The sequence below is a fragment of the Mixophyes fleayi genome, chromosome 1 (assembly GCF_038048845.1).
Source record: "Mixophyes fleayi isolate aMixFle1 chromosome 1, aMixFle1.hap1, whole genome shotgun sequence".
In the NCBI taxonomy this organism is placed as follows: domain Eukaryota; kingdom Metazoa; phylum Chordata; class Amphibia; order Anura; family Limnodynastidae; genus Mixophyes; species Mixophyes fleayi.
The window spans coordinates 234497639-234510665 of NC_134402.1; positions in this window are offsets into that span (position 1 = coordinate 234497639).

Here is a 13027-nt window from a genome sequence, read left to right on the forward strand (position 1 = left end):
GTGTATCATTACTTCATTATTACCAGTGTTGCTAGTCATAGACTTTCCTGAGCATCTCATCGGTCATCATTTCATGTTCCGTGATCACCCAGCTACCAGAGTACCCTATTACCATCTACATTGCTCTGGTAAGCCTACCATCTGGTGATCCCTGGGTAAAGACTCCTAGTGCCCGTGACAGTATGGCCATATGTAGCTTATGTAAAGCTCAAATAAGCAGGGGTAAGGATCTTGCCCACCTAGGAACATCCTCCCTTATACGTCACCTGAATAACCTTCATAGTTCAGTGGTTAGTTCAGGAACTGGGGCTAGGACCCTCATCGGTACAGGGACACCTAAATCCCGTGGTCCAGTTGGATACACACCAGCAACACCCTCCTCGTCAACTTCCTCCACAATCTCCATCAGATTCAGTCCTGCAGCCCAAGTCAGCAGCCAGACTGAGTCCTCCTCAATACTGGATTCATCCGAGGAATCCTGCAGCGGTACGCCTACTACTGCCACTGCTTCTGTTAGTCGGTCATCTTCCCAGAGGGGAAGTCGTAAGACTGCTAAGTCTTTCACAAAACAATTGACCGTCCAACAGTCGTTTGCCATGACCACAAAATACGATAGTGTCACCCTATTGCAAAGCGTATAACTGCGGCTGTAACTGTAATGTTGGTGTTAGACGTGCGCCCGGTGTCCGCCATCAGTGGAGTGGGATTTAGAGGGTTGATGGAGGTATTGTGTCCCCGGTACCAAATCCCGTCGAGATTCCACTTCACTAGGCAGGCGATACCAAAAATGTACAGAGAAGTACGATCAAGTGTCCTCAGTGCTCTAAAATATGCGGTTGTACCCACTGTCCACTTAACCACGGACATGTGGACAAGTGGTTCTGGGCAAACGAAAGACTATATGACTGTGACAGCCCACTGGGTAGATGCATCCCCTTCCGCAGCAACAGCAACAGCTGCATCAGTAGCAGCATCTACAAAATGGCTGCTCGTGCAAAGGCAGGCAACATTGTGTATTACAGGCTTTAATAAGAGGCACAACGCTGACATCATATTAGAGAAACTGAGGGAAATTATCTCCCAGTGGCTTACCCCACTTAGACTCTCATGGGGATTTGTGGTGTCAGACAATGCCAGTAACATTGTGCGGGCATTAAATATGGGCAATTTCCAGCACGTCCCATGTTTTGCCCACACCATTAATTTGGTGGTGCAGCATTACCTCAAGAGTGATAGGGGTGTGCAGGAGATGCTTGCGGTGGCGCGCAAAATTGCTGGACACTTTCGGCATTCAGCCAGTGCCTACCACAGACTAGAGGCACATCAAAAAAGCATGAACCTGCCCTGCCATCACCTCAAACAAGAGGTTGTGACGCGCTGGAACTCCACCCTCTATATGCTGCAGAGGATGGAGGAGCAGCAAAAGGCCATTCAGGCCTACACAGCCACCTACGACATAGGCAAAGGAGTGGGGATGCGCCTCAGTCAAGCGCAGTGGAGACTGATTTCCGTGTTGTGCAAGGTTCTGCAGCCATTTGAACTTGCCACACGAGAAGTCAGTTCCGACACTGCCAGCTTGAGTCAGGTCATTCCCCTGATCAGGCTGTTGCAGAAGCAGCTGGAGAAAGTGAGGGAGGAGCTGGTAAGCCATCAGGAGATTGTCCTCTGAAGAGGACCGTGACATGCCAACAGCTCCACCCTCATTTTCTTCCATATCTATGGCTGCGAGGAAAAAGCTCAGTTTTCCCAAAAGAGGCGCTGGCGGGGATGCTGATAACATCTGGTCCGGACTGAAGGACCTGCCAACCATTGCAGACATGTCTACTCTCGCTGCATTGGATGCTGTCACAATAGAAAAAATTGTGGATGATTACTTTGCTGACACCATCCAAGTAGACATGTCAGACAGTCCATATTGTTACTGGCAGGAAAAAAAGGCAGTTTGGAAGCCCCTGTACAAACTGGCTCTATTTTACCTGAGTTGTCTTCCCTCCAGTGTGTACTCGGAAAGAGTTTTTAGTGCAGCAGGGGACCTGGTCAGTGAGCGGCGAAGGAGGTTGCTTCCTCATAATGTTGAAAAAATGATGTTTATAAAAATGAATAATCAATTCCTCAATGAAGTGCAGCACTGCCCTCCAGATAGTACAGAGGGACCTGTGGTTGTGGAGTCCAGCGGGGACGAATTGATAATGTGTGATGAGGAGGAAGTACACACTGTAGGGGGAGAGGAATCAGAGGTTGAGGATGAGGACGACATCTTGCCTCAGTAGAGCCTGTTTAGTCTGTACAGGGAGAGATGAATAGCTTTTTTGGTGTGGGGGCCCAAACAAACCAATCATTTCAGCCAAAGTTGTTTGGTAGGCCCTGTCGCTGAAATGATTGGTTTGTTAAAGTGTGCATGTCCTATTTCAACAACATAAGGGTGGGTGTGAGGGCCCAAGGACAATTCCATCTTGGAACTTTTTTTTTTGCATTATATGACCAATCAACAGTCGTTTGCCATGTTCAAAAAGTAAAACCAAATTTAAACAAATTCAAGAAATTAAATCAAAAGTAAAATGCCCTGTCATAATTTAAAACAAGAGGTATTGACGTGCTCTAAAACTACTGTATTGTTGTTTATATTTTATAAACACTACACTTGAAAGCTTGAGTCTTTCAATGAAAAAGTAACTGTCCATTACACGAATATTTGCAACAGGGACAATTTTAGGGTTAAGAAAGTCAACTAATAACACTTCGACGCTGTCTGTCTTTATAAACACTACACTTGGAAGTTGGAGGAGGTATTGTGGCCCCGGCACCAAATTTACTACCAGGGCCACTCCACTGTGCAGTCCATATTTAGGTGTATCAGATATTAAACAACGGTGACAGTTGATGCCCAATTTTTTAATTATATTGTTGGCGCTGTAAAAAATTGTGTTCCGGGCACACCACACTACGCAGTCCATACCCTTTTTTGGTGGAATTCTGATCCGTGAGGGTTTTTTAATTATATTGTGGCCTCGGTACCAAATTGTGTACCGGGGCCACCACACTACGCAGTCAAGATAGATAGATGCGTATCATAGATAAAGTACATTCAGTGGTGTGGGGCAAATTGAAAAATATTCAAAATGCACTGACATTATCAAAAACAAGAGGTTTTCACACGCTGAAACTCCAACATGTATATGATGGAGAGGATGGAGGAGCAGCCGTATGTGCAGTGTAATGCAGACCTGTTGAAGGTTTTTTTATATATTTTATTGTGGTGCCCAGTGCCCACTACTCTACGCAGTCCAGATACTATTTTTGGGTGTAATTCTGACCTGTTGAAGGTTTTCTATATATTATATTGTGGTGGCCAGTGGCCAGTCCTCTATGCAGTCCAGATACTATTTTTGGGTGTAATTCAGACCTGTTGAAGGTTTTCTATATATTTTTTATTGTGGTGCCCAGTGCCCACTACTCTACGCAGTCCAGATACTATTTTTGGGTGTAATTCTGACCTGTTGAAGGTTTTCTATATATTATATTGTGGTGGCCAGTGGCCAGTCCTCTATGCAGTCTTGTTTGGTGGAATTCAGACCAGTTGAGGGTGTATTTATTTTATTGTGGCCCCGGTATCAAATTGGGTACCGGGGCCACCCCACTACGCAGTCCAGATACTTGTTTGGTGGAATTCAGACCAGTTGAGGGTTTTATTATTATATTGTGGGGACCACTCTATAGCACACTACCACTCTATACCACTCTATTTAATACTTTAATTCTATTTAATACTTTAATTCTATTACTAATTCCAAATAAAGAGGAACTGCCGCTTCTATTTAATACTTTAATTCTATTAGTAGTTACCATAAAGAGGAACAAAATAAACCAATTTTACCAAAAGTATAATATGACTTACAAACACTACACTTGAAAGATGGTGCCTTTAAATGAAAAAGTCAGTCTTCATTGCACGACTATGTGCAACAGGGACAGTTTTTTGGTTTACAAAGTCAACCAATAACACTTCGACCCTGTCTGTCTTTAACATACTTGATGGGATCTCAATGACGAATGGTCTGTACCATGTTTGGAGGAGGTATTGTGGCCCCGGTACCAAATTGGGTACCGGGGCCACTCCGCTATGCAGTCCAGATAGAGGTGTATCAGATATTAAACAACGTTGACTGTTGCTGCAAAAATTTTAAATAATATTGTGGGGAACACTACACTACGCAGTCCATAAACTTTTTGGGTGGAATTCAGACCTGTGTAGGGTTTTTTAATAATATTGTGGTGACCCACTCCTCTACGCAGTCCAGGTACATTATTGGTGCGAATCATACAAGTTGATGGTTTTCTTATTATATATATTGTGGTGACCCACTCCTCTACGCAGTCCAGGTACATTATTGGTGCGAATCATACAAGTTCAGGGTTTTTAATTTATATTGTGGTGACCCACTCCTCTACGCAGTCCAGGTACATTATTGGTGCGAATCATACAAGTTCAGGGTTTTCTTATTATATATATTGTGGTGACCCACTCCTCTACGCAGTCCAGGTACATTATTGGTGCGAATCATACAAGTTGATGGTTTTCTTATTATATATATTGTGGTGACCCACTCCTCTACGCAGTCCAGGTACATTATTGGTGCGAATCATACAAGTTCAGGGTTTTTAATTTATATTGTGGTGACCCACTCCTCTACGCAGTCCAGGTACATTATTGGTGCGAATCATACAAGTTCAGGGTTTTTAATTTATATTGTGGTGACCCACTCCTCTACGCAGTCCAGGTACATTATTCGGTGCGATTCATACCAGTTGATGGTTTTCTTATTATATATATTGTGGTGACCCACTCCTCTACGCAGTCCAGGTACATTATTGGTGCGAATCATACAAGTTCAGGGTTTTTAATTTATATCGTGGTGACCCACTCCTCTACGCAGTCCAGGTTCATGTTTTGGTGCGATTAAGACCAGTTGATGGTTTTCTTATTATATTGTGGGGACCACTCCACTACGCAGTCCAGAAAGATAGCTCGTTGCAATGTTTTGGACTAAGAACTATATTGTGAGTTGTTCAGAATACACTGTAAATTAGTGGAAATGCTTGTTATTGAATGTTATTGAGGTCAATAATAGCGTAGGAGTGAAAATAAGCCCAAAAAATTGATTTTTTTAACTTTTTATGCTTTTTTCAAAAAAAATCCGAATCCAAAACCTTAAATCCGAACCAAAACTTTTCGGCAGGTGTTTTGCGAAACAAATCCGAACCCAAAACATCGAGAAAATCCGGATCCAAAACACAAAACACGAGACCTCAAAAGTCACCCGTGCACATCCCTAGTAACAACACACACAAGTCTTGCCTGATTACGTGATTGTATCAATTATCCTTGAAGTCTTGTACCAACTGTCTTTGTAGGGATTCCTCACGGTCTCACCGTACTCAGGCCCACCTCTACTGATCAGCAACGCCATGTAAGGAACAAACACAAAACACACAAGGAAAAACAAACAGCAAAAACAGGGACCAATAACCTGGAACGTCCTGTCTCCTTGATTGCTATTTACTCTTCCTCTCAGCATCTGTGGTGGTAAAACAGAGCAATCCCTGCCCACATGGCTGACTGGCCCTAATCTTCGGTTAGTGTAGACCACCCTCTCTATTCTAGTTACAACAACAAGGCTCTGCCAACTGCACTGGGTCTATGTGTAACACTGCAGCAGACTAGGTGTAGTGCACTATCCCTAAATAGACCCTACTAACTGTAATACTCCATGAAGTGGATATTGGAGAACAGCAGCATACAACAATAAACAAACAATACACACACTTCAACATAGTACAAATGGACATTCTAGATGTGGCTAGTTTGGTGAGAATATGGCAGCAACAATGGGGTCTATGCTGGTGTCTAGTGGTGGATAGGATGGCAAGCCTGGGTAGGTACCAACTGGATGCCTGAACAGATCGTCTGGAACTCTTTGCCTTGCTCCTAGGCTCTGAGCCTAGATACATGGTACCTTACAGGCTAGGGCCCAGACTTAAGCCTGAACAAATGTGCTCCAAAAAAGAAAAATGAATATACTCTAAGAGCCATAGACCAAGTGCTCAAGTAGCTGCTCCACAGGCCTAGTGCTTGAAAATGTGCCTATAGGCCTTTTGCCCAATAGTGGTGTTAGTAGCATTGATAAAATGTATGTAAACCACCTGCTTCGCACAGGAACTGGATCTTCTCTCCGTCACCACCTCTTGTTCCAGTTCTTCCAGCCGAGGGTGCCTTCTTCTGTTTGATGCTGTATTTGATTGAAGAAGCTCTGTTCTCTTCAGTTTGCACCGTTGGGCTTCTGTTGCTTGAAGGGTACTTCTTCTTCAGCGGTGATTGTTTCTCTTATTCTGCCTCCTATAATGGTGTGCATACACCATTGCCAGGGATGAAGCTTAGCCGTTGATAAGCTGACAGCAAAGCTGTTCAGATTTGTTGGCACCAATGCTGGGGAGCACTGCAAGACCAGATTTACCTGCGCTTGATCAGAAATCTGGTATGTAGAACCCTCTACTTGTCTTTGCCTCCGGGTCGGCTGTAGTGCTGTCTACTTTGTATCTTCTCTTCTTCGCCCTCTTCACTGGCACCACTCAACGGGGACACACTTCTACATCTGTTTCTATCTACTGACACCATAACAAAACCTGTTTAATAGGGGACCAGTGCTGAGAGTACAGTGACTGAGAGCTAAGCATTATAAAAGCAGAGCTAGGAGGTTGACTAAGGCTGAGGAGCTATATTCACAAGAGCTCATTAATCCTACTTATGGGAGATTTTATATTAGCTTTAGTTGTGAATGACAGGTCACTTTTTAAATAGCAGAAGTATTAGTAATTACTATTTGTGATGGGATGGGCTTATGATGACCTTTACTAGTTCAATGGGGTTTTGCTAGATGTCAGTAACTTGTCATGGCTTTGCTTGGGCACCAGCCACTCATTGATTATGAGGGCTAACTGCACAACTGGTCATAGTTGTGAGATTGTATTACTCTTACCATCAGGCTCCTTTTCCAGCACCTGCAACCGCTTACATTTATGATTTTTTTTTTATAGCTACTGCAGCACTTCTTTGCTGGTTATTTTGGCTAATTCCTCCTAACAATCCATTACTGTTCAGGACCTTCTGGGTAGTGGGCAGAGCATTTAGGCAGAACATTGGGCACAATGCAGGACAGCTGGTAGATGAATTACAATGTTAGCTCTAATCAGTTGGTCACACGAACAAAGCTGAATCTTAGCAGTGAAGATGTTTATGGCTCAATAGGTCTAAAAAGAGTTGTTACTCACCACTGGACTGTAGTGATGTTACACACACTACTTGGGATTCAAGCCTTCCTAAAGTTACAGTCACACCAGCTCCCTGTCCTTCTAACTAATGCAGCTTTATCTTCTTATCTATAACAAGGATCAGTGTGGATCACTCACTTTATTTTTACATTTAATACAGCGACCACTCCCTTGTCCATGTGCACTATCAAAAAGGGATCCAGCGCTGCTGACCACTGTTTCTCCCCATCTGAGATAGCCAAGTAGCCAAAACACCACTGGTCCATTACTGACACACTGCTCATGCATGATTCACCAGCCTCCCTCTCCCTGAGAACAGCAGATGGACACCGCTGTTCTCCTGTTGCCAGGACCCCCTTCCATGGACCACCAGGGTAAATCCTATTCTCTATTTAAATATTTAATTTGTGCATTAATATAAATATATTAGTTAAATACAGTAAAAACATTTCCGCAGACAAGAAATATTGAGGGGGACCCAGCCCCAGTATTAAAATAATATGAAATACACATGTAGACTCCTTTTTAATTGTGACTTCTTACGTTCAATATGAGTCCTTCTTTCAATGTTGTTGTCTGCTATGCTTTTATATTATGACTTTAACAGCAATGTTTCATGTTTGCTTTCATGCTATATTCACCTAAAACCTCTGGTTTACTGACTGAACATCAACTAGGAAAACCTAATAAAAACATATTTAGAATAAACTATTTCTCATTGGTTTGACTGTTTTTTAATACTGACTTATCAAATTTATAGCATAGAATAAATTATAAAAGCTTACACATTATGTCAGTATCTAGTCATATAGAATGATCCTTACCACCCCTTTATCATAAACTGCGATAGTTCAACCAAATAGTTCCTCAAGACTTGTGCTGTGGAGAAGGAACTATAAGAACATTTACATTACATCCGTATCACATGTCAGCTAATGTATTCTTAAGAAAAATTTCAGCTGATGTAAAAATTGATTCAGGAAATTAGACTTTGGTGAATGGGTAATATGAATCTATGGCATAATGGAGAAGACAAGGCTGTTGGGAGAGATGTACTAAGTGTGCAGGTTATATACTAATAATCTAATCAAAAATATATTTATCAAAGCATTACTTGTTTCTCAGCCACCAACAGAATAGCAGCTACTGTGTATCAGGCATTCATAATACTAATACTATGCTTTGACTTATAACTCTGCATGAAACCATTTTACTCCATTCTAAGCTATTACAAACAAGCAGAAGGGTGGGAGATGCTTGACACTTAAACTACCATATAAGAAAACTTCTCCTCTTCATTCTATACATAACACACTATGGGAAGTATATTTACTAAACTGCAGGTTTTTAAAAGTGGAGATGTTGCCAATAGCAACCAATCAGATTCTAGCTGTCATTTTGTAGAATGTACTAAATAAATGATAACTAGGGGCCTGATTCATTAAGGATCTTAACTTGAGAAACTTCTTATTTCAGTCTCCTGGACAAAACCACGTTACAATGCAAGGGCTGCAAATTAGTATTCTGTTTTGCACAAAAGTTAAATACTGACTGTTTTTTCATGTAGCACATGATATTTGTGTGCTACATGAAAAAACAGTCAGTATTTAACTTATGTGCAAAACAGAATTCTAATTTGCACCCCTTGCATTGTAACATGGTTTAGTCCAGGAGACTGAAATAAGAAGTTTCTCAAGTTAAGATCCTTAATGAATCAAGCCCTAGAATCTGATTGGTTGCTATAGGCAACATCTCCACTTTTTCAAACCTGCAGTATAGTAAATATACTCCCATAAACTGAAGCACACCCCATAGCTACCTAAACCATTCCTCACACTTTACCTTAACATATATCTTTCCTCTTATCGCTAGGTCAGTCATATTCATCTTCCACAAATCTTTGCTTGTCCCAGGGTCTTCTGTAATCAGCAAAGAAGCCACTTATCTCCAGAAACAAACATCAGGAACAAACTGGCATTCTGCAAAGGGTACAGGGATTGGACTGCTGAGGACTGAGGTAAAGTCATTTTCTCTGATGAATCCTCTTTTAGATTGTTTGGGGCATCTGGAAAAACACTTGTCTAGAGAAGGAAAGGTGAGCGCTACCATCAGTCCTGTGTCATGCCAACAGTAAAGGATCCTGAGACCATTCATGTGTGGGGTTGCTTCTCAGCCAAGGGAGTGGGTTCACTCACAATTTTGCCTAAGAGCACAGCCATGAATAAAGAATGCTATCAAAACATCCTCCAAGAGCAAGTTCTCCCAACCATTCAAGAACATTTTGGTGATGAACAATGCCTTTTACAGCATGATGGAGCACTTTGCCATAAGGCAAAAAAGATAACTAAGTAGCTCGAGGATCAAAACATCAAAATTTTGGGTCCTTGGCTAGGAGACACCCCAGACCTTAATCATATAAAGAACTTGTGGTCAATCCTTAAGAGGCAGGTAGACAAACAAAAACCCACATATTTTGACAAACTCCAAAGCAAGAATGGGCGGCCATCAGTCAGTATGTGGCCCAAAAGTTGATTGACATCATGCCACGGCGAAGGGTCAACACTGCAAATATTGACTCTTTGCATAAACTTAATGTAATTGTCAATAAAAGCCTTTGACACTTATGAAATGTTTGTAACTTTACTTCAGTATACCATAGCAACATCTGACAAAAAGGTCTAAAAACACTGAAGCAGCAAGCTTTGTGAAAAGCAGTAATTGTGTCATTCTCAAAACTTTTGGCCATGACTGTACTGTATATAATAGTACTAGACAGTATATACAGACTGAGTTAGATAGATATCACTCTGAACTAACTATTATACTTATTTCTTTGAGAAAAACAGTGTTCTTTTGCTGTCAGACTATAAACGACATATCCTGGATGCTTTTTTCTTGACCTTTACCATACCTCAAATTTTTAATTCTTAATTTACTTATCCAAAATGAAGACACACGGACTGTATACATGACTAAAATAGGTCACAGTTTATTATTATGAAAAACTTGGTGGCAGAGGAAGTGCACTACCAGACAGCTAACCAACTGATTACCTGAACCAAGTGTGGATGGCGAACTCACCCTGAATCCACTTAAACCCAGGAACTAATCTCTAACTGCTTGGCCGGTGCTAAATATGGCATGGGAGTGACTACATCCCCTCTCGACTCACAATGAAGTGCCTTTGCTAAGCAGGTCAAGGGATCAATCACAAAAAAGGACCAAGAGTGACTTTACCTCCAAGGGGGTAGTGACCTGCGGCTAATCAGTGATGGCGCTGTGTGTATCAGCTGCTGCTCTCAGTGCCCTTTCTACCATTGCTGGTGTCTAAGGGACCAACAGGCCGCCACCCTCTAATGAAACAACCGAGCTATAAATATGCCTTATGAATCTACTCAATCCCTCTGTAGTAAGGAGAACTCCGTCTTTACGATATATCTGGACTTAATCTATGGATCTCCCAAAGATTTATTCTTTTTACTATCCAGTTGACTTTCTTGACTTGGTTCCCAGTTATGTTTAAAGGGACGTTTTTTCTCCAACTTTGGCGCTGTTTTACTGCGGACCAGATTACTGCCATGGTCGACTATTTATTAATTACCACTGTCAGGTCCTGCTGTCTGCTAATAATTAATTGAAATGATTTGTTTTCCTTTTCCCAAATCATTTCCTCCCATGTGTATGACTAATACGTCTGGCGGGCCTCATCGCTCAATTAGTTTGGTCAGTCAAGGGAGAAAGTCATGCCAGCAGAGGACTTGCCTACCTAAGTAATTAATCTCAATGGGCACAGAAAATTTGGAATAATCGTTGGCCATGTTGTGTCCAGCCGCAAAGAACACATATGAGTGGCCTATGATCCATATGGACAAGGGTATTTTCGGGACACCTGTAAAAGAAATTACTGCGAAACAGCAACCTGCAACATATGCCATGCTGTGCGGTGAAACTCTCAACCGGTCATCTGTGTTAACCGTTAGTGTGGGATAAAGAAAACAAAGGAAGGAGGGTAAAAGGAAGGAAAGAGGTCATCCATATGAAGGTACAAAACCAGAAAAACCCCAGAGGCACATTACTAATCAGGTCTTCATCAAGGAAGAAAACAATAAAAATCCCTTCATGCCCTCACGTGAAAGCGACAAGCAGCATTGCCCTGGGTAATCGAGTTAAGATTAAGCAAGAGACAAAAGGGGGAGACAAGAGACTAAGGCGTATATTTACTAAACTGCGGGTATGGGGAAGTGGGCATGTTGCTTACAGCAACCAATCAGATTCTAGCTGTCATTTTGAAGAATGAACTAAAAAGTTGCTAACGAGAATCTGATTGGTTGCTATAGGCAACATCTCTTTTTCAAACCCACAGTTTTGTAAATATACCCCATTGAATTCAAACATTCGACCTAATGTACATTTTATATGTGGCTGTTTTCCATCTGCCTTATGTCTTAATGGCTGTTACCGATGAGCCAGCCAAGGCCGCGGACGAAGCAGTGCCAAATTGGGTGTGGTCTAAACCCAGCGCTGTTAACGTTATCTTAAATATGTCTTGAAACTGGTATCTTATGAGGAGAAACCCATCTAGGTGTGCTAGAAACAAGGAGCAATGATGGGGTCTGTTCCCACAAAATCTGCCACTGCAAGTGTACCTAGCACCATTTTCCGATTTGGTCAAATTGAGACCACTGTTGCCACGACTTCCGGTAGGATCGTCTTGTGGATTGGGCCAGGGATCGTTCGGCAAGTCCTGTTATGCCGGGTTGACGTTATGCCAAACACAAGAGTGACATGGGGTCCCTTTTAGGTTAGCATGTGGAGCTAATGGCCTAAACCTACACCATTGAAAACGTGATAGCGCATCTGCAATGCCGTTCTTGATCCCAGAAACGTGTCATGCATTGAACGATATATCGTGATCCAAACAATGTAAAATAATGTGGCGCAGCAGGGAAATGGCGTTATGGGACGATGTGCTCTGTTTGTTGATCGACTGAACAATATCCAGATTATCGCACCAGAAAACAATGACCCGACCGCTTAAAATTGAAGCCCAAAGCTTGATGGAAAGAGCTCATGAACTAACAAGTTGGACACAATGCCCCACTGATGCCAGGATTCTGGCCAGTGTGCCACACACCATTTGCCTAACAGGTAAGTGCCAAAACCTTGTGTCCTGAGGCGTCCGTGTATAGGTCTAACTGATTGTTAGGATTAGGAGGGGTGGGCAATATTCGTTATCCAAGTATGCCAACGTTGTGATATCAAATGGGGAGGGAGCTTTGGAGTGAAGCAGGCACCTGAGCTCCTCTTCCTTGACTTGCTGAGTGCGTGGGTCTGCGGCATTCGGTGGCAGGATGTGATCCTCTGCAAGTGGAGAATCCGTGTCTTTATTTACACGCTGTGCAACGGAAGCAGGATAAAGAGTTGAACGCGTAACATCTGTTTCTTTGGGGGAGGGGCGCTGTTGCCCTCCTCCGAGTGAAATCGTTTCTGACCCGTTGTCATTGAGGCTGGTATCAATTGGGGAGGGAGCTTTGGTGTGAAGCAGGCGCCTGGGCTTCTCTTCCTCGACCTGCTGATTGCGTGGGTCTGGGGCATTCGGTGGCAGGATGTGATCCTCTGCAAGTGGAGCACGCGTGTCTGTATTTACACGCTGTGCCACGAGAGCAGGATCCAGAGTTGAACACGTAACATCTGTTTCTTT